At 46.5% G+C, this 21,686-nt stretch overlaps 5 non-coding genes and 30 pseudogenes across 5 annotated transcripts; all 35 read left to right on the top strand.

The window, feature by feature from the left end:
• The first annotated feature begins 747 nt into the window (after nucleotides 1-747).
• Nucleotides 748-866, top strand: LOC148243294 (5S ribosomal RNA; annotated as a pseudogene).
• Nucleotides 867-1,071: 205 nt separating this feature from the next.
• On the top strand, nucleotides 1,072-1,190 carry LOC148243293 (5S ribosomal RNA; annotated as a pseudogene).
• A 560-nt stretch (nucleotides 1,191-1,750) lies between these two features.
• LOC148243292 (5S ribosomal RNA) lies at nucleotides 1,751-1,868 on the top strand (annotated as a pseudogene).
• A 204-nt stretch (nucleotides 1,869-2,072) lies between these two features.
• LOC148243291 (5S ribosomal RNA) lies at nucleotides 2,073-2,191 on the top strand (annotated as a pseudogene).
• A 561-nt stretch (nucleotides 2,192-2,752) lies between these two features.
• LOC148243290 (5S ribosomal RNA) lies at nucleotides 2,753-2,871 on the top strand (annotated as a pseudogene).
• Nucleotides 2,872-3,434: 563 nt separating this feature from the next.
• Nucleotides 3,435-3,553, top strand: LOC148243289 (5S ribosomal RNA; annotated as a pseudogene).
• Nucleotides 3,554-3,758: 205 nt separating this feature from the next.
• On the top strand, nucleotides 3,759-3,877 carry LOC148243288 (5S ribosomal RNA; annotated as a pseudogene).
• A 235-nt stretch (nucleotides 3,878-4,112) lies between these two features.
• On the top strand, nucleotides 4,113-4,231 carry LOC148243287 (5S ribosomal RNA; annotated as a pseudogene).
• A 221-nt stretch (nucleotides 4,232-4,452) lies between these two features.
• On the top strand, nucleotides 4,453-4,571 carry LOC148243286 (5S ribosomal RNA). The gene has a single exon (XR_015814603.1). It is a non-coding gene; the product is annotated as a 5S ribosomal RNA (ribosomal RNA).
• A 563-nt stretch (nucleotides 4,572-5,134) lies between these two features.
• LOC148243285 (5S ribosomal RNA) lies at nucleotides 5,135-5,253 on the top strand (annotated as a pseudogene).
• An 883-nt stretch (nucleotides 5,254-6,136) lies between these two features.
• On the top strand, nucleotides 6,137-6,255 carry LOC148243284 (5S ribosomal RNA; annotated as a pseudogene).
• Nucleotides 6,256-6,461: 206 nt separating this feature from the next.
• LOC148243283 (5S ribosomal RNA) lies at nucleotides 6,462-6,580 on the top strand (annotated as a pseudogene).
• Nucleotides 6,581-6,816: 236 nt separating this feature from the next.
• Nucleotides 6,817-6,934, top strand: LOC148243282 (5S ribosomal RNA; annotated as a pseudogene).
• A 204-nt stretch (nucleotides 6,935-7,138) lies between these two features.
• Nucleotides 7,139-7,257, top strand: LOC148243281 (5S ribosomal RNA; annotated as a pseudogene).
• Nucleotides 7,258-7,818: 561 nt separating this feature from the next.
• LOC148243280 (5S ribosomal RNA) lies at nucleotides 7,819-7,937 on the top strand (annotated as a pseudogene).
• Nucleotides 7,938-8,142: 205 nt separating this feature from the next.
• LOC148243279 (5S ribosomal RNA) lies at nucleotides 8,143-8,261 on the top strand (annotated as a pseudogene).
• A 561-nt stretch (nucleotides 8,262-8,822) lies between these two features.
• Nucleotides 8,823-8,940, top strand: LOC148243278 (5S ribosomal RNA; annotated as a pseudogene).
• A 203-nt stretch (nucleotides 8,941-9,143) lies between these two features.
• Nucleotides 9,144-9,262, top strand: LOC148243277 (5S ribosomal RNA; annotated as a pseudogene).
• Nucleotides 9,263-10,138: 876 nt separating this feature from the next.
• On the top strand, nucleotides 10,139-10,257 carry LOC148243276 (5S ribosomal RNA; annotated as a pseudogene).
• An 881-nt stretch (nucleotides 10,258-11,138) lies between these two features.
• Nucleotides 11,139-11,257, top strand: LOC148243275 (5S ribosomal RNA; annotated as a pseudogene).
• Nucleotides 11,258-11,794: 537 nt separating this feature from the next.
• On the top strand, nucleotides 11,795-11,913 carry LOC148243274 (5S ribosomal RNA). The gene has a single exon (XR_015814282.1). It is a non-coding gene; the product is annotated as a 5S ribosomal RNA (ribosomal RNA).
• A 564-nt stretch (nucleotides 11,914-12,477) lies between these two features.
• LOC148243273 (5S ribosomal RNA) lies at nucleotides 12,478-12,596 on the top strand. The gene has a single exon (XR_015814876.1). It is a non-coding gene; the product is annotated as a 5S ribosomal RNA (ribosomal RNA).
• Nucleotides 12,597-12,802: 206 nt separating this feature from the next.
• On the top strand, nucleotides 12,803-12,921 carry LOC148243272 (5S ribosomal RNA). The gene has a single exon (XR_015814306.1). It is a non-coding gene; the product is annotated as a 5S ribosomal RNA (ribosomal RNA).
• A 1,953-nt stretch (nucleotides 12,922-14,874) lies between these two features.
• Nucleotides 14,875-14,993, top strand: LOC148243271 (5S ribosomal RNA; annotated as a pseudogene).
• Nucleotides 14,994-15,560: 567 nt separating this feature from the next.
• Nucleotides 15,561-15,679, top strand: LOC148243270 (5S ribosomal RNA; annotated as a pseudogene).
• A 206-nt stretch (nucleotides 15,680-15,885) lies between these two features.
• LOC148243269 (5S ribosomal RNA) lies at nucleotides 15,886-16,004 on the top strand (annotated as a pseudogene).
• A 950-nt stretch (nucleotides 16,005-16,954) lies between these two features.
• LOC148243268 (5S ribosomal RNA) lies at nucleotides 16,955-17,072 on the top strand (annotated as a pseudogene).
• Nucleotides 17,073-17,276: 204 nt separating this feature from the next.
• Nucleotides 17,277-17,395, top strand: LOC148243267 (5S ribosomal RNA; annotated as a pseudogene).
• A 209-nt stretch (nucleotides 17,396-17,604) lies between these two features.
• On the top strand, nucleotides 17,605-17,723 carry LOC148243266 (5S ribosomal RNA; annotated as a pseudogene).
• A 205-nt stretch (nucleotides 17,724-17,928) lies between these two features.
• On the top strand, nucleotides 17,929-18,047 carry LOC148243265 (5S ribosomal RNA). Its single transcript, XR_015814375.1, has one exon. It is a non-coding gene; the product is annotated as a 5S ribosomal RNA (ribosomal RNA).
• Nucleotides 18,048-18,607: 560 nt separating this feature from the next.
• LOC148243264 (5S ribosomal RNA) lies at nucleotides 18,608-18,725 on the top strand (annotated as a pseudogene).
• A 203-nt stretch (nucleotides 18,726-18,928) lies between these two features.
• On the top strand, nucleotides 18,929-19,047 carry LOC148243263 (5S ribosomal RNA; annotated as a pseudogene).
• A 565-nt stretch (nucleotides 19,048-19,612) lies between these two features.
• LOC148243262 (5S ribosomal RNA) lies at nucleotides 19,613-19,731 on the top strand (annotated as a pseudogene).
• A 206-nt stretch (nucleotides 19,732-19,937) lies between these two features.
• On the top strand, nucleotides 19,938-20,056 carry LOC148243261 (5S ribosomal RNA; annotated as a pseudogene).
• A 913-nt stretch (nucleotides 20,057-20,969) lies between these two features.
• Nucleotides 20,970-21,088, top strand: LOC148243260 (5S ribosomal RNA; annotated as a pseudogene).
• Nucleotides 21,089-21,686: the final 598 nt, after the last annotated feature.

Genomic DNA, 21,686 nt, shown 5'->3' with positions numbered 1-21,686 from the left:
GAAAAGTACTCGGATGGGTGACCTCCTGCGAAGTCCTTATATTTCACCCATTTTCTTGGGAGGTCCTCGCGTTGCACCCATCTTTTTGCAGATGATTCTTTCGACTTTACGCGCGACTTGATTTATGGTCCGCAGGTTTATTCGCAAATGTGAGTCACGGCGCCGTGGCATTTTACTTGATATTAGAAAGAGTACGGGAGGTGCAGTGCGCACGCACAAGGAAACAAATGACAAGAGGAGGAAGAAAAGAGAAGGAGTGTATGTATTTGAAGCGCAAAATTAAACAAGTGGCATCATACCAGCACTAATGCACTGGATCCCATCAGAACTCTGCTCTTAAGTGTGCTTGGGCAAGAGTAGTACTCGGATGGGTGACCTCTTGGGAAGTTCTCGTATCGAAATAATTTTTTTTCAGATGGGTCGTTCGACGTTACGCGCGACTTGAACTATGGTCCGCTGGTTTATATGCAAATGTGGGTCAAGAATCAGGGGCATTTTAATCGATATTAGAACGAGAAGGAGAGGTGCTGTGTAAACGCACAAGGAAACAAATGATGGGGGGGGGGGGGAGGGAAGAAGGAGTGTATGTATTTTCAGCACGAAATTAAACAGGTGCGGTCACACCAGCACAAATGCTCCAGATCCCATCAGAACTCCGCAGTTAAGTGTGCTTTGGCGAAAGTAGTACAATGATGGGAGGGGGAAGAAAGGAGAAGGAGTTTATGTATTTGCAGCGTGAAATTAAACAGGTGCGATCATACCAGCATTAATGCAACCGATCCCATCATAACTCCGCAGTTAAGTGTGCTTGGGCGAGAGTAGTACTCGGATGGGTGACCACTTGGGAAGTCCTCGTGTTGCACCCATTTTTTTGCAGATGATTCTTTCGATGTTACGCGCGACTTGAATTTTGGTCCTCAGGTTTATTCGCAAATGTGAGTCACGGCGTCGTAACATTTTACTTGATATTAAAACGAGCACGGGAGGTGCAGTGCGCACGCACAAGGAAACAAATGACGGGAGGGGAAAGAAAGGAGAAGGAGTTTATGTATTTACAGCGCGAAATTAAACGGGTGCGATCATACCAGCACTAATGCAACGGATCCCATCATAACTCTGCAGTTGAGTGTGCTTGGGCGAGAGTAGTACTCGGATGGGTGACCTCCTGGGAAGTTCTCGTGTCGCACAATTTTTTTTTCAAACGGGTCGTTCGACGTTACGCGCAACTGGAACTATGGTCCACTTGTTTATACGCAAATGTGAGTCAAGAAGCAGGGGCATATTAATCGATATTAGAATGAGAAAAAGAGGTGCAGTGTGAACGCACAAGGAATCAAATGATGGGAGGGGGGAGGGAAGGAGAAGGAGTGTATGTATTTTCAGCACGAAATGAAACAGGTGCGATCATACCAGCACTAATGCAACAGATTCTATCAGAACTCCGTAGGTAAGGGTGCTTGGGCGGGAGGAGTACTAGCATGGGTTACCTCCTGCGAAGTCCTTATATTTCACCCATTTTCTTGTGAAGTCCTCGTGTCGCACCAATTTTTTTTCAGACGGGTCGTTCGATGTTACGCTCGTCTGGAACTAGGGTCCGCTGGTTTATACGCAAATATGAGTCAAGAAGCAGGGGCATTTTAATCGATATTAGAACGAGAATGAGAGGTGAAGTGTGAACGCATAAGGAAACAAATGACGGAAGGGGGATGAAAGGAGAAGGAGTGTATGTATTTGCAGAGCGAAACTAAACAGGTGCGATCATAGCAGCACTAAAGCCCCGGATGCCATCAGAATTCCGCAGTTAAGTGTGCTTGGCGAGATTAGTACTCGGATGGTTGACCTCCTGGGAAGTCCTCGTGTCGCACCAATTTTTTTTCAGACGGGTCGTTCGACGTTACCGCGTCTGGAACTAGGGTCCACTGGTTTATACGCAAATGTGAGTCAAGAAGCAGGGGCATTTTAATCGATATTAGAACGAGAATGAGAGGTGAAGTGTGAACGCACAAGGAAACAAATGACGGGAGGGGGAAGAAAGGAGAAAGAGTGCATGTATTTGCAGCGCGAAATTAAACAGGTACGATCAGACCAGCACTAAAGCTACGGATCCCATTAGAACTCCACAGTTAACTGTGCTTGGGTGAGAGTAGTACTCGGATGGGTGTCCACCTGGGAAGCCCTCGTGTTGCACTTATTTTTTTTTCGGATGGGTTGTTCGACGTTACGCGCAAATGGAATTATAAACCGCTGGTTCATTTGCAAAGGTGAGTCACTGTGCCGGGGCATATTACTTGATATTAGAACGAGAAAGAGAGATACAGAGTGCACGCACAAGGAAACAAATGACGGGAGGGGGGATGGGAGGAGAAAGAGTGTATGTATTTGCAGTGCAGAATGAAACATGAGGGATCATACCAGCACTAATGTAACGGATTCTATCAGAACTCCGCAGTTAAGGGTGCTTGGGCGAGAAAAGTACTCAGATGGGTGACCTCCTGCGAAGTCCTTATATTTCACCCATTTTCTTGGGAGGTCCTCGTGTTGCACCCATCTTTTTACAAATGATTCTTTCGACATTACGCGCGACATGATTTATGGTCCGCAGGTTTATTCGCAAATGTGAGTCACGGCGCCGTGGCATTTTACTTGATATTAGAACGAGAACAGGAGGTGCAGTGCGCACGCACAAGGAAACAAATGACGGGAGGGGGAAGAAAGGGGAATGAGTTTATGTATTTGCAGCGCAAAATTAAACAGGTGCGATCATTTCAGCACTAATGCACCGGATCCAATCAGAACTCCGCAGTGAAGTGTGCTTGGGCGAGATTAGTACTCGGATGGGTGACCTCTTGGGAAGTTCTCGTGTCGCACTAATCTTTTTTTTCAGACGGGTCGTTCGACGTTACGCGCGACTGGAACTAGGGTCCACTGGTTTATACGCAAATGTGAGTCAAGAAGCAGGGGCATTTTAATCGATATTAGAACGAGAAGGAGAGATGCAGAGTGCACGCACAAGGAAACAAATGACGGGAGGGGGGATGGAGGGAGAAAAAGTGTATGTATTTGCAGCGCAGAATGAAGCATGAGCAATACTACCAGCACCAATGCAACGGATTCTATCAGAACTCCGCAAGTTAAGGGTGCTTGGGCGAGAGTAGCACTAGGATGGGTGACCTCCTGCGAAGTCCTTATATTTCACCCTTTTTCTTAGGAAGTCCTCGTGTTGCACACATTTTTTTATAGATGATTCTTTCGACGATACGCGCGACTTGAATTATGATCCTCAGGTTTATTCGCAAATGTGAGTCACGGCACCGTAACATTTTACTTGATATTAGAACGAGCACGGGAGGTGCAGTGCGCACGCACAAGGAAACAAATGACGGGAGGGAAAAGAAAGGAGAAGGAGTTTATGTATTTGCAGCGCTAAATTAAACGAGTGCGATCATATCAGCATTAATGCACTTGATCCCATCAGAACTCCGCAGTTAAGTGTGCTTGGGCGAGAGTAGTACTCGGATGGGTGACCTCCTGGGAAGTTCTCGTGTCGCAACAATTTTTTTTCAGACGGGTCGTTCGACGTTACGCGCGACTGGAACTAGGGTCCGCTGGTTTATACTCAAATGTGAGTTAAGATGCAGGGGCATTTTAATCGATATTAGAACGAGAATGAGAGGTGCAGTGTGAACGCACAAGGAAACAATTGACGGGAGGGGGAATAAAGGAGAAGGAGTGTATGTATTTGCAGCGCGAAATTAAACAGGTGCGATCATACCAGCACTAAAGCCTCGGATCCCATCAGAACTCCGCAGTTAAGTGTGCTTGGGCGAGAGTAGTACTCGGATGGGTTACCTACTGCGAAGTCCATATATTTCACCCATTTTCTTGGGAGGTCCTCGTGTTGCACCCATCTTTTTGCAGATGATTCTTTCGACGTTACTCGCGACTTGATTTATGGTTCGCAGGTTTATTCGTAAATGTGAGTCACGGCGCCGTGGCATTTTACTTGATATTTGAACGAGTATGGGAGGTGCAGTGCGCACGCACAAGGAAACAAATGACGGGGGGTGGAATAAAAGAGAAGAAGTGTGTCTATTTGAAGCGCAAAATTAATCAAGTGGCATCATACCAGCACTAATGCACTGGATCTCATCAGAACTCTGCAGTTAAGTGTGCTTGGTCGAGAGTAGTACTCGGATGGGTGACCTCCTGGGAAGTCCTTGTGTCGCACTAATTTTTTTTTTCAGACGGGTCGTTCGACGTTACGCGCGACTTGATACGCGTAACTTGAATTTTGGTCCTCAGGTTTATTCATAAATGTGCGTCTCGGCACCGTACCATTTTACTTGATATTAGAACGAGCACGGGAGGTGCAATGCGCATGCACAAGGAAACAAATGACGGGAGGGGGAAGAAAGGAGAAGGAGTTTATATATTTGCAGCGCGAAATTAAAAGGGTGTGATCATACCAGCACTAATGCACCGGATCCCATCAGAACTCCGGAGTTAAGTGTGCTTGGGCGAGAGTAGTACTCGGATGGGTGACCTCCTAGGAAGTTCTCGTGTCGCACCAATTTTTTTTCAGACGGGTCGTTCGACGTTACGCGCGACTGGAACTAGGGTCCGCTGCTTTATACGCAAATGTGAGTCAAGAAGCAGGGGCATTTTAATCGATATTAGAACGAGAAGGAGAGGTGCAGTGTGAACGCACAAGGAAACAATTGATGGGAGGGGGAGGGAAGGAGAAGGAGTGTATGTATTTTCAGCACGAAATGAAACAGGTGCGATCATATCAGCACTAATGGAACGGATTCTATCAGAACTCCGTAGGTAAGGGTGCTTGGGCGAGAGTAGTACTTGCATGGGTTTCCTCCTGCGAAGTCCTTATATTTCACCCATTTTCTTGTGAAGTTCTCGTGTTGCACCCATTTTCTTTTCTTTAGATGTGTCGTTCGACGTTACGCGCGACTTTAATTATGGTTCGCAGATTTATTCGCAAATGTGAGTCACGGCTCCGTGGCATTTTACTTGATATTTGAACGAGAACGAGTAGTGCAGTGCGCACGCACAAGGAAACAAATGACTTGAGGGGGAAGAAAGGAGAAGGAGTTTATGTATTTGCAGCGCGGAATTAAACAGGTGCGATCATACCAGCACTAATGCACCGGATCCCATCAAAACTCTGCAGTTAAGTGTGCTTGGGCGAGATTAGTACTCGGATGGGTGACCTCCTGGAAAGTCCTCGTGTCGCACTAATTTCTTTTCAGACGGGTCGTTCGACGTTACGCGCGACTGGAACTAGGGTCCGCTGGTTTATACGCAAATGTGAGTCAAGAAGCAGGGGCATTTTAATCGATATTAGAACGAGAATGAGAGATGCAGAGTGCACGCACAAGGAAACAAATGACGGAAGGGGGGATGGAGGGAGAAAAAGTGTATGTATTTGCAGCGCAGAATGAAACATGAGCAATCATACCAGCACCAATGCAACAGATTCTTTCAGAACTCTGCAAGTTAAGGGTGCTTGGGCGAGAGTAGCACTAGGATGGGTGACCTCCTGCGAAGTCCTTATATTTCACCCATTTTCTTAGGAAGTCCTCGTGTTGCACCCATCTTTTTGCAGATGATTCTTTCGACGTTACGCGCGACTTGATTTATGGTCCACAGGTTTATTCGCAAATATGAGTCACGGCGCCGTGGCATTTTACTTGATATTAGAACGAGTACGGGAGGTGCAGTGCACACGCACAAGGAAACAAATAACGGGGGGAGGAAGAAAAGAGAAGGAGTGTATGTATTCGAAGCGCAAAATTAAACAAGTGGCATCATACCAGCACTAATGTACTGGATCCCATCAGAATTCCGCAGTTAAGTGTGCTTGGCGAGATTAGTACTCGGATGGTTGACCTCCTGGAAAGTCCTCGTGTCGCACCAATTTTTTTTCAGACGGGTCGTTCGACGTTACGCGAGTCTGGAACTAGGGTCCGCTGGTTTATACGCAAATGTGAGTCAAGAAGCAGGGGCATTTTAATCGATATTAGAACGAGAAGAAGAGATGAAGTGTGAACGCACAAGGAAACAAATGACGGAGGGGGAAGAAAGGAGAAGGAGTATATGTATTTGCAGCGCGGAATTAAACAGGTGCGATCATACCAGAACTAAAGCTCCGGATCCCATCAGAACTCCGCAGTTAGGTGTGCTTGGGCGAGAGTAGTACTCGGATGGGTGACCACTTGGGAAGCCCTCGTGTTGCACCTTTTTTTTCTCGGATGGGTTGTTCAACGTTACGCGTGAGTGGAATTATAAACCGCTGGTTCATTTGTAAAGGTGAGTCACGGTGCCGGTGCATATTATTTGATATTAGAACGAGAAAGAGAGGTGCAGAGTGCACGCACAAGGAAACAAATGATGGGTGGGGGGATGGGAGGAGAAAGAGTGTTTGTATTTGCAGTGCAGAATGAAACATGAGGGATCATACCAGCACTAATGCAACGGATTCTATCAGAACTCCGCAGTTAAGGGTGCTTGGGTGAGAAAAGTACTCGGATGGGTGACCTCCTGCGAAGTCCTTATATTTCACCCATTTTCTTGCGAGGTCCTCGTGTTGCACCCATCTTTTTGCAGATGATTCTTTCGACGTTACGCGCGACTTGATTTATGGTCCACAGGTTTATTCGCAAATATGAGTCACGGCGCCGTGGCATTTTACTTGATATTAGAACGAGTACGGGAGGTGCAGTGCACACGCACAAGGAAACAAATAACGGGAGGAGGAAGAAAAGAGAAGGAGTGTATGTATTTGAAGCGCAAAATTAAACAAGTGGCATCATACCAGCACTAATGTACTGGATCCCATCAGAACTCTGCAGTTAAGGGTGCTTGGGCGAGAGTAGTACTCGGATGGGTGACCTCTTGGGAAGTCCTCGTATCGCAATAATTTTTTTTCAGATGGGTCGTTCGACATTACGCGGGACTGGAACTATGGTCCGCTGGTTTATACGCAAATGTGAGTCAAGAATCAGGGGCATTTTAATCGATATTCGAACGAGAAGGAGAGGTGCAGTGTGAACGCACAAGGAAACAAATGATGGGAGGGGGGTAGGGAAGAAGGAGTGTATGTATTTTCAGCACGAAATTAAACAGGTGCGGTCACACCAGCACTAATGCCCCGGAACCCATCAGAACTCCGCAGTTAAGTGTGTTTTGGCGAAAGTAGTACAATGATGGGTTACCTCCTGGGAAGTTCTCGTGTTGCACCTATTTTTTTTTTCAGATGTGCCGTTCGACGTTACGCGCGACTTGAATTACAGTCCGCAGATTTATTCGTAAATGTGAGTCACGGCGCCGTGGCATTTTACTTGATATTTGAACGAGAACGAGAGGTGCAGTGTGCATGCACAAGGAAACAAATGACGGGAGGGGGAAGAAAGGAGATGGAGTTTATGTATTTGCAGCGCGAAATTAAACTGGTGCGATCATATCAGCACTAATGCAACGAATTCTATCAGAACTACGTATGTAAGGGTGCTTGGGCGAGAGTTGTACTAGCAAGGGTTACCTCCTGCGAAGTCCTTATATTTCACCCATTTTCTTGTGAAGTCCTCGTGTTGCACCCATTTTTTTGCAGATGATTCTTTCAACGTTACGCGCGACTTGAATTATGGTCCTCAGGTTTATTCGCAAATGTGAGTCACGGCACTGTAGCTATTTACTTGATATTAAAACGAGAACGGGAGGTGCAGTGCGCACGCACAAGGAAACAAATGACGGGAGGGGGAAGAAAAGGGAATGAATTTATGTATTTGCAGCGCAAAATTAAATAGGTGCGATCATACCAGCACTAATGCACCGGATCCCATCAGAACTCCGCAGTGAAGTGTGCTTGGGCGAGATTAGTTCTCGGATGGGTGACCTCCTGGGAAGTCCTTGTGTCGCACCAATTTTTTTTCAGACAGGTCGTTCGACGTTACGCAGGACTGGAACTAGGGTCCGCTGGTTTATACGCAAATGTGAGTCAAGAAGCAGGGGCATTTTAATCGATATTAGAACGAGAATGAGAGGTGAAGTGTGAACGCACAAGGAAACAAATGACGGGAGGGGGAAGAAAGGAGAAGGAATGTATGTATTTGCAGCGCGAATTTAAACAGGTGCGATCATACCAGCACTAAAGCCCCGGATCCCATCAAAATTCTGCAGTTAAGTGTACTTGGGCGAGAGTAGTACTCGGATGGGTGACTACTTGGGAAGCCCTCGTGTTGCACCTATTTTTTTTCGGATGGGTTGTTCGACGTTACGCGCGAATAAATTTATAACCCGCTGGTTCATTTGCAAAGGTGAGTCACGGCGCCGTGGCATTTTACTTGATATTTGAACGAGAACGAGAGGTGCAGTGCGCACGCACAAGGAAACAAATGACGGGACGGGGGATGGAAGAAGAAAGAGTGTATGTATTTGCAGTGCAGAATGAAACATGAGGGATCATACCAGCACTAATGCAACGGATTCTATCAGAACTCCGCAGTTAAGGGTGCTTGGGCGAGAAAAGTACTCGGATGGGTGACCTCCTGCGAAGTCCTTATATTTTACCCATTTTCTTGGGAGGTCCTCGTGTTGCACCCATCTTTTTGGAGATGATTCTTTCGACGTTACGCGCGAATAGAATTATAAACTGCTAGTTCATTTGTAAAGGTGAGTCACGGCGCCGTGGCATTTTACTTGATATTAGAACGACTACGGGAGGTGCAGTGCGCACGCACAAGGAAACAAATGACGGGAGGAGGAAGAAAAGAGAAGGAGTGTGTGTATTTGAAGCGCAAAATTAAACAAGTGGCATCATACCAGCACTAATGCACTTGATCCCATCAGAACTATGCAGTTAAGTGTGCTTGGGCGAGAGTAGTACTCGGATGGGTGACCTCTTGGGAAGTTCTCGTATCGCAACAATTTTTTTTCAGATGGGTCGTTCGACGTTACGCGCGACTGGAACTATGGTCCGCTGGTTTATACGCAAATGTGAGTCAAGAATCAGGGGCATTTTCATCGATGTTAGAATGAGAAGGAGAGGTGCAATGTGAACGCACAAGGAAACAAATGATGGGAGGGGGGAGGGAAGAAGTAGTGTATGTATTTTCCGCACGAAATTAAACAGGTGCGGTCACACCAGCACAAATGCACCGGATCCCATCAGAACTCCACAGTTAAGTGTGCTTTGGCGAAAGTAGTACAATGATGGGTTACCTCCTGGGAAGTTCTCGTGTCGCACCCATTTTCTTTTTTTCAGATGTGCCGTTCGACGTTACGCGCGACTTTAATTATGGTCCGCAGATTTATTGGCAAATGTGAGTCACGGCGCCGTGGCATTTTACTTGATATTTGAATGAGAACGAGAGGTGCAGTGCGCATGCACAAGGAAACGAATGACGGGAGGGGAAAGAAAGGAGAAGGAGTTTATGTATTTACAGCGCGAAATTAAACAGGTGCGATCATACCAGCACTAATGCACCGGATCCCATTAAGTGTGCTTGGGCGAGAGTAGTACTCGGATGGTTGACCTCCTGGGAAGTCCTCGTGTCGCACTAATTTTTTTTTTCAGACGGGTCGTTCGACGTTACGCGCGACTGAAACAAGGGTCCATTGGTTTATACGCAAATGTGAGTCAAGAAGCAGGGGCATTTAATCGATATTAGAACGAGAAGGAGAGATGCAGAGTGCACGCACAAGGAAACAAATGACGGGAGGGGGGATGGAGGGCGAAAAAGTGTATGTATTTGCAGCGCAGAATGAAACATGAACAATCATACCAGCACCAATGCACCGGATTCTATCAGAACTTTGCAAGTTAAGGGTGTTTGGGCGAAAGTAGCACTAGGATGGGTGACCTCCTGCGAAGTCCTTATATTTCACCCATTTTCTTAGGAAGTTCTCGTGTTGCACCCATTTTTTTGCAGATGATTCTTTCGACGATACGCACGACTTGAATTATGGTCCTCAGGTTTATTCGCAAATGTGAGTCATGACACCGTAGCATTTTACTTGATATTAGAACGAGCACGGGAGGTGCAGTGCGCACGCACAAGGAAACAAATGACGGGAGGGGGAAGAAAGGGCATGGAGTTTATGTATTTGCAGAGCGGAATTAAACGGGTGCGATCATACCAGCACTAATGCACCGGATCCCATCAGAACTCCACAGTTAATTGTGCTTGGGTGAGAGTAGTACTCGGATGCGTGACCTCCTGGGAAGTCCTCGTGTCGCACCAATTTTTTTTCAGACGGGTCGTTCGACGTTACGCACGACTGAAACTAGGGTCCGCTGGTTTATACGCAAATGTGAGTCAAGAAGAAGGGGCATTTTAATCGAGATTAGAACGAGAAGGAGAGGAGCAGTGTGAACGCACAAGGAAACAATTGATGGGAGGGGGAGGGAAGGAGAAGGAGTGTATGTATTTTCAGCACGAAATGAAACAGGTGCAATCATACCATCACTAATGCAACGGATTCTATCTGAACTCCGTAGGTAAGGGTGCTTGGGCGAGAGTAGTACTAGCATGGGTTACCTCCTGCGAAGTCCTTATATTTCACCCATTTTCTTGGGAGGTCCTCGTGTTGTACCCTTCTTTTTGCAGATGATTCTTTCGACGTTACGCGCGACTTGATTTATGTTCCACAGGTTTATTTGCAAATGTGAGTCACGGCGCCGTGGCATATTACTTGATGTTAGAACGAGTACGGGAGGTGCAGTGCGCACGCACAAGGAAACAAATGACGGATGAGGAAGAAAAGATAATGAGTGTATGTATTTGAAGCGCAAAATTAAACAAGTGGCATCATACCAGCACTAATGCACTGGATCCTATCAGAACTCTACAGTCAAGTATGCTTTGGCGAGAGTAGTACTCGGATGGGTGACCTCTTGGGAAGTCCTCGTATCGCAACAATTTTTTTTAGATGGGTCGTTCGACGTTATGCGCGACTGGAACTATGGTCCGCTGGTTTATACGCAAATGTGAGTCAAGAATCAGGAGCATTTTAATCGATATTAGAACGAGAAGGAGAGGTGCAGTGTGAACGCACAAGGAAACAAATGACGGGAGGGGGAAGAAAGGAGAAGGAGTGTATGTATTTTCAGCACGAAATTAAACAAGTGCGGTCACACCAGCACAAATGCACCGGATCCCATCAGAACTCCGCAGTTAAGTGTGCTTTGGCGAAAGTAGTATAAAGATGGGTTACCTCCTGGGAGGTTCTCGTGTTGCACCCATTTTCTTTTTTTCAGATGTGCCATTCGACGTTACGCGCGAATTTAATTATGGTCCGCAGATTTATTCGCAAATGTGAGTCACGGCACCGTTGCATTTTACCTGATATTTGAACGAGAACGAGAGGTGCAGTGCGCACGCACAAGGAAACAAATGACGGGAGGGGGAAGAAATGAGAAGGAGTTTATGTATTTGCAGCGCAAAATTAAACAGGTGCGATCATACCAGCATAAATGCACCGGATCCTATCAGAACTCCGCAGTTAAGTGTGCTTTGGTGAAAGTAGTGCAATGATGGGTTAACTCGTGGGAAGTTCTTGTGTTGCACCCATTTTCTTTTTTTCAGATGTGTCGTTCGACGTTACGCGCAACTTTAATTATGGTCCACATATTTATTCGTAAATGTGAGTCACGGCGCCGTGGCATTTTACTTGATATTTGAACCCGAACGAGAGGTGCAGTGCGCACGCACAAGGAAACAAATGATGGGAGGGGGAAGAAAGGGGAAGGAATTTATATATTTGCAGCGCAAAATTGATTAGGTGCGATCATACCAGCACTAATGCACTGGATCCCATCAGAACTCCGCAGTTAAGTGTGCTTGGGCGAGAGTAGTACTCGGATGGGTGACCTCTTGGGAAGTCCTCGTGTCGCACCAATTTTTTTTCAGACGGGTCGTTCGACGTTACGCAGGACTGGAACTAGGGTCCGCTGGTTTATACGCAAATGTGAGTCAAGAAGCAGGGGCATTTTAATCGATATTAGAACGAGAAGGAGAGGTGCAGTGTGAACGCACAAGGAAACAATTGATGGGAGGGGGAGGGAAGGAGAAAAAGTGTATGTATTTGCGGCGCAGAATGAAACATGAGCAATCATACCAGCACCAATGCGACGGATTCTATTAGAACTCCGCAAGTTAAGGGTGCTTGGGCGAGAGTAGTACTAGCATGGGTATCCTCCTGCGAAGTCCTTATATTTCACCCATTTTCTTGTGAAGTCCTCGTGATGCACCCATTTTCTTTTTTTCAGATGTGTCGTTCGACGTTACGCGCGACTTTAATTATGGTCCCCAAATTTATTCGCAAATGTGAGTCACGGCGCCGTGGCATTTTACTTGATATTTGAACGAGAACGAGAGGTGCAGTGCGCATGCACAAGGAAACAAATGACGGGAGGGGGAAGAAAGGAGAAGGAGTTTATGTATTTGCAGCGGAAAATTAAACCGGTGCGATCATACCAGCACTAATGCACCGGATCCCATCAGAACTCCGCAGTTAAGTGTGTTTGGGCGAGATTAGTACTCGGATGGGTGACCTCACGGGAAGTCCTCGTGTCGCACTAATTTTTTTTTCAGACGGGTCGTTCGACGTTACGCGCGTCTGGAACTAGGGTCCGCTGGTTTATACGCAAATGTGAGTCAAGAAGCAGGGGCATTTTAATCGCTATTAGAACGAGAATGAGAGGCGAAGTGTGAACGCACAAGGAAACAAATGACGGGAGGGGGAAGAAAGGAGAAGGAGTGTATGTATTTACAGCAGAAAATTAAACAGGTGCGATCATACCAGCACTAAAGCTCCGGATCCCATCAAAACTCCGCAGTTAAGTGTGCTTGGGCGAGGGTAGTACTCGGATGGGTGACCACCTGGGAAGCCCTCGTGTTGCACCTATTTTTTGTCGGATGGGTTGTTCGACGTAACGCGCGAATGGAATTATAAACCGCTGGTTCATTTGCAAAGGTGAGTCACGGTGCTGGGGCATATTACTTGATATTAGAACGAGAAAGAGAGATGCAGAGTGCACGCACAAGAAAACAAATGACGGGAGATGGGATGGAATGAGAAAGAATGTATGTATTTGCAGTGCGGAATGAAACATGAGGGATCATACCAGCACTAATACAACGGATTCTATCAGAACTCTGTAGTTAAGGGTGCTTGAGCGAGAAAAGTACTCGGATGGGTGACCTCCTGCGAAGTCCTTATATTTCACCCATTTTCTTGGGAGATCCTCGTGTTGCACCCATCTTTTTGCAGATGATTCTTTCGACGTTACGGGCGACTTGATTTATGGTCCGCAGGTTTATTCGCAAATGTGAGTCACGGCGCCGTGGCATTTTACTTGATATTAGAAGAAGTACGGGAGGTGCAGTGCGCACGCACAAGGAAACAAATGACGGGAGGAGGAAGAAAAAAGAAAGAGTGTATGTATTTGAAGCGCAAAATTAAACAAGTGGCATCATACCCACACTAATGCACTGGATCCAATCAGAACTCCGTAGGTAAGGGTGCTTGGGCGAGAGTAGTACTAGCATGGGTTACCTCCTGCGAAGTCCTTATATTTCACCCATTTTCTTGTGAAGTCCTCGTGATGCACCCATTTTCTTTTTTTCAGATGTGCCATTCAACTTTATGCGCGACTTTAATTATGGTCCGAAGATTTATTCGCAAATGAGAGTCACGGCGCCGTGGCATTTTACCTGATATTTGAACGAGAACGAGAGGTGCAGTGCGCACGCACAAGGAAACAAATGACGGGAGGGGGGATGGAAGGAGAAAGAGTGTATGTATTTGCAGTGCAGAATGAAACATGAGGGATCATACCAGCACTAATGCAACGGATTCTATCAGAACTCCGCAGTTAAGGGTTCTTGGGCGAGAAAAGTACTCGGATGGGTGACCTCCTACGAAGTCCTTATATTTCACCCATTTTCTTGGGAGGTCCTCGTGTTGCACCCATCTTTTTGCATATGATTCTTTCGACGTTACGCGCTGCTTGATTTATGGTCCACAGGTTTATTTGCAAATGTGAGTCACGGCGCCGTGGCATTTTACTTGATATTAGAACGAGTACGGGAGGTGCAGTGCGCACGCACAAGGAAATAAATGATGGGAGGAGGAAGAAAAGAGAAGGAGTGTATGTATTTAAAGCGCAAAATTAAACAAGTGGCATCATACCAGCACTAATGCACAGGATCCAATCAGAACTCTGCAGTTAAGTGTGCTTGGGCGAGTGTAGTACTCGGATGGTTGACCTCTTGGGAAGTCCTCGTATCGCAACAATTTTTTTTCAGATGGGTCGTTCGTCGTTACGCGCGACTGGAACTATGGTCCGCTGGTTTATACGCAAATGTGAGTCAAGAATTAGGGGCATTTTAATCGATATTAGAACGAGAAGGAGAGGTGAAGTGTGAACGCACAAGGAAACAAATGACAGGAGGGGGGATGGAGGGAGAAAAAGTGTATGTATTTGCAGCGCAGAATGAAACATGAGCAATCATACCAGCACCAATGCGACGGATTCTATTAGAACTCCGCAAGTTAAGGGTGCTTGGGCGAGAGTAGCAGTAGGATGGGTGACCTCCTGCAAAGTCCTTATATTTCACCAATTTTCTTAGGAAGTTCTCGTGTTGCACCCATTTTTTTGTAGATGATTCTTTCGACGATACGTGCGACTTGAATTATGGTCGTCAGATTTACTCGCAAATGTGAGTCACGGCACCGTAGCATTTTACTTGATTTTAGAACGAGCACGGGAGGTACAGTGCGCACGCACAAGGAAACAAATGACGGGAGGAGGAAGAAAGGAGAAGGAGTTTATGTATTTGCATCGCGGAATTAAACGGGTGCGATCATACCAGCACAAATGCACCGGATCCCATCAGAACTCCGCAGTTAAGTGTGCTTTGGCGAAACTAGTACAATGATAGGTTACCTCCTGGGAAGTTCTAGTGTTACACCCATTTTCTTTTTTTCAGATGTGCCGTTCGACGTTACGTGCGACTTTAATTATGGTCCGCAGATTTATTCGCAAATGTGAGTCACGGCGCCGTGGCATTTTACTTGATATTTGAACAAGAAAGAGAGGTGCAGTGTGAACGCATAAGGAAACAATTAATGGGAGGGGGAGGGAAGGAGAAGGAGTGTATGTATTTTCAGCACGAAATGAAACAGGTGCGATCATACCAGCACTAATGCAACGGATTTTATCAGAACTCTGTAGGTAAGGGTGCTTGGGCGAGAGTAGTACTAGCATGGGTTACCTCCTGCGAAGTCTTTATATTTCACCCTTTTTCTTGTGAAGTCCTCGTGATGCACCCATTTTCTTTTTTTCAGATGTGCCGTTCGACGTTACGCGCGACTTTAATTATAGTCCACAAATTTATTCGCAAATGTGAGTCACGGCGCCGTGGCATTTTACTTGATATTTGAACGAGAACGAGAGGTGCAGTGCGCACGCACAAGGAAACAAATGACGGGAGGGGGAAGAAAGGAGAAGGAGTTTATGTATTTGCAGCGCGAAATTAAACCGGTCCGATCATACCAGCACTAATGCACCGGATCCCATCAGAACTCTGCAGTTAAGTGTGCTTGGGCGAGATTAGTACTCGGATGGGTGACCTCACGGGAAGTCCTTGTGTCGCACTAATTTTTTTTTCAGACGGGTCGTTCGACGTTACGCGCGTCTGGAACTAGGGTCCGCTGGTTTATACGCAAATGTGAGTCAAGAAGCAGGGGCATTTTACTTGATATTAGAAGACGTACGGGAGGTGCAGTGTGAACACACAAGGAAACAAATGACGGGAGAGGGAAGAAAAGAGAAAGAGTGTATGTATTTGAAGCGCAAAATTAAACAGGTGCGATCATACCAGCACTAAAGCTCCGGATCCCATCAGAACTCCGCAGGTAAGGGTGCTTGGGCGAGAGTAGTACTAGCATGGGTTACCTCCTGGGAAGCCCTTATATTTCACCAATTTTCTTGTGAAGTCCTCGTGATGCACCCATTTTCTTTTTTTCAGATGTGCCATTCGACGTTACGCGCGACTTTAATTATGGTCCGAAGATTTATTCGCAAATGTGAGTCACGACGCTGTGGCATTTTACCTGATATTTGAACGAGAACGAGAGGTGCAGTGCGCATGCACAAGGAAACAAATGACGGGAGGGGGGATGGAAGGAGAAAGAGTGTATGTATTTGCAGTGCAGAATGAAACATGAGGGATCATACCAGCACTAATGCAACGGATTCTATCAGAACTCCGCAGTTAAGGGTGCTTGGGCGAGAAAAGTACTCGGAAGGATGACCTCCTGCGAAGTCCTTATATTTCACCCATTTTCTTGGGAGGTCCTCGTGTTGCACCCATCTTTTTGCATATGATTCTTTCGACGTTACGCGCTGCTTGATTTATGGTCCGCAGGTTTATTCGCAAATGTGAGTCACGGCGTCGTGGCATTTTACTTGATATTTGAACGAGAACGAGAGGTGCAGTGCGCACGCACAAGGAAACAAATGACGGGACGGGGGATGGGAGGAGAAACAGTGTATGTATTTGCAGTGCAGAATGAAACATGAGGGATCATACCAGCACTAATGCAACGGATTCTATCAGAACTCCGCAGTTAAGGGTGCTTGGGCGAGAAAAGTACTCGGATGGGTGACCTCCTGCGAAGTCCTTATATTTCACCCATTTTCTTGGGAGGTCCTCGTGTTGTACCCATCTTTTTGCAGATGATTCTTTCGACGTTACGCGCGAATAGAATTATAAACCGCTGGTTCATTTGCAAAGGTGAGTCACGGCGCCGTGGCATTTTACTTAATATTAGAACGAGTACGGGAGGTGCAGTGCAAACGCACAAGGAAACAAATGACGGGAGGAGGAAGAATAGAGAAGGAGTGTATGTATTTGAAGCGCAAAATTAAACAAGTGGCATCATACCAGCACTAATGCACTTGATCCCATCAGAACTCTGCAGTTAAGTGTGCTTGGGCGAGAGTAGTACTCGGATGGGTGACCTCTTGGGAAGTTCTCGTATCGCAACAATTTTTTTTCAGATGGGTCGTTCGACGTTACTCGCGACTGGAACTATGGTCTGCTGGTTTATACGCAAATGTGAGTCAAGAATCAGGGGCATTTTCATCGATGTTAGAACGAGAAGGAGAGGTGCAGTGTGAACGCACAAGGAAACAAATGATGGGATGGGGGGAGGGAAGAAGGAGTGAATGTATTTTCAGCACGAAATTAAACAGGCGCGGTCACACCAGCACAAATGCACCGGATCCCATCAGAACTCCGCAGTTAAGTGTGCTTTGGCGAAAGTAGTACAATGATGGGTTACCTCCTGGGAAGTTCTCGTGTTGCACCCATTTTCTTTTTTTCAGATGCGCCGTTCGATGTTACGCGCGACTTTAATTATGGTCCGCAGATTTATTCGCAAATGTGAGTCACGGCGTCGTGGCGTTGTACTTGATATTTGAACGGAAACGAGAGGTGCAGTGCGCACGCACAAGGAAACAAATGACGGGAGGGGGAAGAAAGGAGAAGGAATTTATGTATTTGCAGCGCGAAATAAAATAGGTGCGATCATACCAGCACTAATGCACCAGATGCCATCAGAACTCCGCAGTGAACTGTGCTTGGGCGAGATTAGTACTCGGATGGGTGACCTCCTGGGAAATCCTCGTGTCGCACCAATTTTTTTTGAGACGGGTCGTTCGACGTTACGCACGTTTGGAACTAGGGTCCGCTGGTTTATACGCAAATGTGAGTCAAGAAGCAGGGACATTTTAATCGATATTAGAACGAGAATGAGAGGTGAAGTGTGAATGCACAAGGAAACAAATGACGGGAGGGGGAAGAAAGGAGAAGGAGTGTATGTATTTGCAGCGCGAATTTAAAAAGGTGCGATCATACCAGCACTAAAGCCCCGGATCCCATCAGAACTCCGCAGTTAAGTGTGCTTGGGCGAGAGTAGTACTCGGATGGGTGACTACTTGGGAAGCCCTCGTGTTGCACCTATTTTTTTTCGGATGGGTTGTTCGACGTTACGCGCGAATGGAATTATAAACCGCTGGTTCATTTGTAAAGGTGAGTCACGGCGCCGTGGCATTTTACTTGATATTTGAACGAGAACGAGAGGTGCAGTGCGCACGCACAAGGAAACAAATGACGGGACGGGGGATGGAAGAAGAAAGAGTGTATGTATTTGCAGTGCAGAATGAAACATGAGGGATCATACCAGCACTAATGCAACGGATTCTATCAGAACTCCGCAGTTAAGGGTGCTTGGGCAAGAAAAGTACTCGGATGGGTGACCTCCTGCGAAGTCCTTATATTTCACCCATTTTCTTGGGAGGTCCTCGTGTTGCACCCATCTTTTTGGAGATGATTCTTTCGACGTTACGTGCGAATGGAATTATAAACCGCTAGTTCATTTGCAAAGGTGAGTCACGGCGCCGTGGCATTTACTTGATATTAGAACGAGTACAGGAGGTGCAGTGCGCACGCACAAGGAAACAAATGACGGGAGGAGGAACAAAAGAGAAGGAGTGTGTGTATTTGAAGCGCAAAATTAAACAAGTGGCATCATACCAGCACTAATGCACTTGATCCCATCAGAACTCTGCAGTTAAGTGTGTTTGGGCGAGAGTAGTTCTCGGATGGGTGACCTCTTGGGAAGTTCTCGTATCGCAACAATTTTTTTTCAGATGGGTCGTTCGACGTTACGCGCGACTGGAACTATGGTCCGCTGGTTTATACGCAAATGTGAGTCAAGAATCAGGGGCATTTTCATCGATATTAGAATGAGAAAGAAAGGTGCAGTGTGAACGCACAAGGAAACAAATGATGGGAGGGGGGAGGGAAGAAGGAGTGTATGTATTTTCCGCACGAAATTAAACAGGTGCGGTCACACCAGCACAAATGCACCGGATCCCATCAGAACTCCGCAGTTAAGTGTGCTTTGGCGAAAGTAGTACAAAGATGGGTTACCTCCTGGGAGGTTCTCGTGTTACACCCATTTTCTTTTTTTCAGATGTGCCGTTCGACGTTACGCGCGACTATAATTATGGTCCGCAGATTTATTCGCAAGTGTGAGGCACGACGCCGTGGCATTTTACTTGATATTTGAACGAGAAGGAGAGGTGCAGTGTGAACGCACAAGGAAACAATTGATGGGAGGGGGAGGGAAGGAGAAGGAGTGTATGTATTTTCAGCACGAAATGAAACAGGTGCGATCATACCAGCACTAATGCATCAGATTCTATCAAAACTCCGTAGGTAAGGGTGCTTGGGCGAGAGTAGTACTAGCGTGGGTTACCTCCTGCGAAGTCCTTATATTTCACCCATTTTCTTGTGAAGTCCTCGTGATGCACCCATTTTTTTTTTCAGATGTGTCGTTCGACGTTACGCGCGACTTTAATTATGGTCCCCAAATTTATTCGCAAATGTGAGTCACGGCGCCGTGGCATTTTACTTGATATTTGAACGAGAACGAGAGGTGCAGTGCGCACGCACAAGGAAACAAATGACGGGAGGGGGAAGAAAGGAGACGGAGTTTATGTATTTGCAGCGCAAAATTAAACCTGTGCAATCATACCAGCACTAATGCACCGGATCCCATCAGAACTCCGCAGTTAAGTGTGCTTGGGCGAGATTAGTACTCGGATGGGTGACCTCACGGGAAGTCCTCGTGTCGCACTAATTTTTTTTTCAGACGGGTCGTTCGACGTTACGCGCGTCTGGAACTAGGGTCCGCTGGTTTATACGCAAATGTGAGTCAAGAAGCAGGGGCATTTTAATCGCTATTAGAATGAGAATGAGAGGTGAAGTGTGAACGCACAAGGAAACAAATGACGGGAGGGGGAAGAAAGGAGAAGGAGTGTATGTATTTACAGCAGAAAATTAAACAGGTGCGATCATGCCAGCACTAAAGCTCCGGATCCTATCAGAACTCCACAGTTAAGTGTGCTTGGGCGAGGGTAGTACTCGGATGGGTGACCACCTTGGAAGCCCTCGTGTTGCACCTATTTTTTTTCGGATGGGTTGTTCGACGTTACGCGCGATTGGAATTATAAACCGCTGGTTCATTTGCAAAGGTGAGTCACGGTGCTGGGGCATATTACTTGATATTAGAACGAGAAAGAGAGATGCAGAGTGCACGCACAAGAAAACAAATGACGGGAGGGGGGATGGAATGAGAAAGAATGTATGTATTTACAGTGTGGAATGAAACATGAGGGATCATACCAGCACTAATGCAATGGATTCTATCAGAACTCCGTAGTTAAGGGTGCTTGGGCGAGAAAAGTACTCGGATGGGTGACCTCCTGCGAAGTCCTTATATTTCACCCATTTTCTTGGGAGATCCTCGTGTTGCACCCATCTTTTTGCAGATGATTCTTTCGACGTTACGGGCGACTTGATTTATGGTTCGCAGGTTTATTCGCAAATGTGAGTCAAGAAGCAGGGGCATTTTAATCGATATTAGAACGAGAATGAGAGGTGCAGTGTGAGCGTACAAGGAAACAATTGATGGGAGGGGGAGGGAAGGAGAAGGAGTGTATGTATTTTCAGGGCGAAATGAAATAGGTGCGATCATACCACACTAATGCAATGGATTCTATCAGAACTTTGTAAATAAGGGTGCTTGGACGAAAGTTCTACTAGCATGGGTTACCTCCTGCGAAGTCCTTATATTTCACCCATTTTCTTGTGAAGTCCTCGTGTTGCACCCATTTTTTTGCAGATGATTCTTTCGACGTTACGCGCGACTTGAATTATGGTCCTCAAGTTTATTCGCAAATGTGGGTCACGGCGCTGTACCATTTTACTTGATATTAAAACGAGAACGGGAGGTGCAGTGCGCACGCACAAGGAAACAAATGACGGGAGGGGGAAGAAAGGGGAATGAGTTTATGTATTTGCAGCGCGAAATTAAACAGGTGCTATCATACCAGCACTAATGCACCGGATCCCATCAGAACTCCGCAGTTAAGTGTGCTTGGGCGATATTAGTACTCGAATGGGAGACCTCCTGGGAAATCCTCGTGTCTCACCAATTTTTTTTCAGACGGGTCGTTCGACGTTACGCGCGTCTGGAACTAGGGTCCGCTGGTTTATAAGCAAATGTGAGTCAAGAACCAGGGGCATTTTAATCGATATTTGAACGAGAAGGAGAGATGAATTGTGAACGCACAAGGAAACAAATGACGGAGGGGGAAGAAAGGAGAAGGAGTGTATGTATTTGCAGCGTGGAATTAAACAGGTGCGATCATACCAGCACTAAAGCCCCGGATCCCATCAGAACTCCGCAGTTAGGTGTGCTTGGGCGAGAGTAGTACTCGGATGGGTTGTTCGACGTTACGCGCGAATGAAATTATAAAACGCTGGTTCATTTGCAAAGGTGAGTCACGGTGCCGGGGCATATTACTTGATATTTGAACGAGAAAGAGAGATGCAGAGTGCACGCACATGGAAACAAATGACGGGAGGGGGGATGGGAGGAGAAAGAGTGTATGTATTTGCAGTGCAGAATGAAATATGAGGGATCATACCAGCACTAATGCAACGGATTCTATCAGAACTCTGCAGTTAAGGGTGCTTGGGCGAGAAAAGTACTCGGATGGGTGACCTCCTGCGAAGTCCTTATATTTCACC

This window comes from Carica papaya, chromosome 8, assembly GCF_054855325.1.
Source record: "Carica papaya isolate Zhongbai chromosome 8, ASM5485532v1, whole genome shotgun sequence".
In the NCBI taxonomy this organism is placed as follows: domain Eukaryota; kingdom Viridiplantae; phylum Streptophyta; class Magnoliopsida; order Brassicales; family Caricaceae; genus Carica; species Carica papaya.
This window is presented reverse-complemented; position numbering and strand designations above follow the sequence as displayed.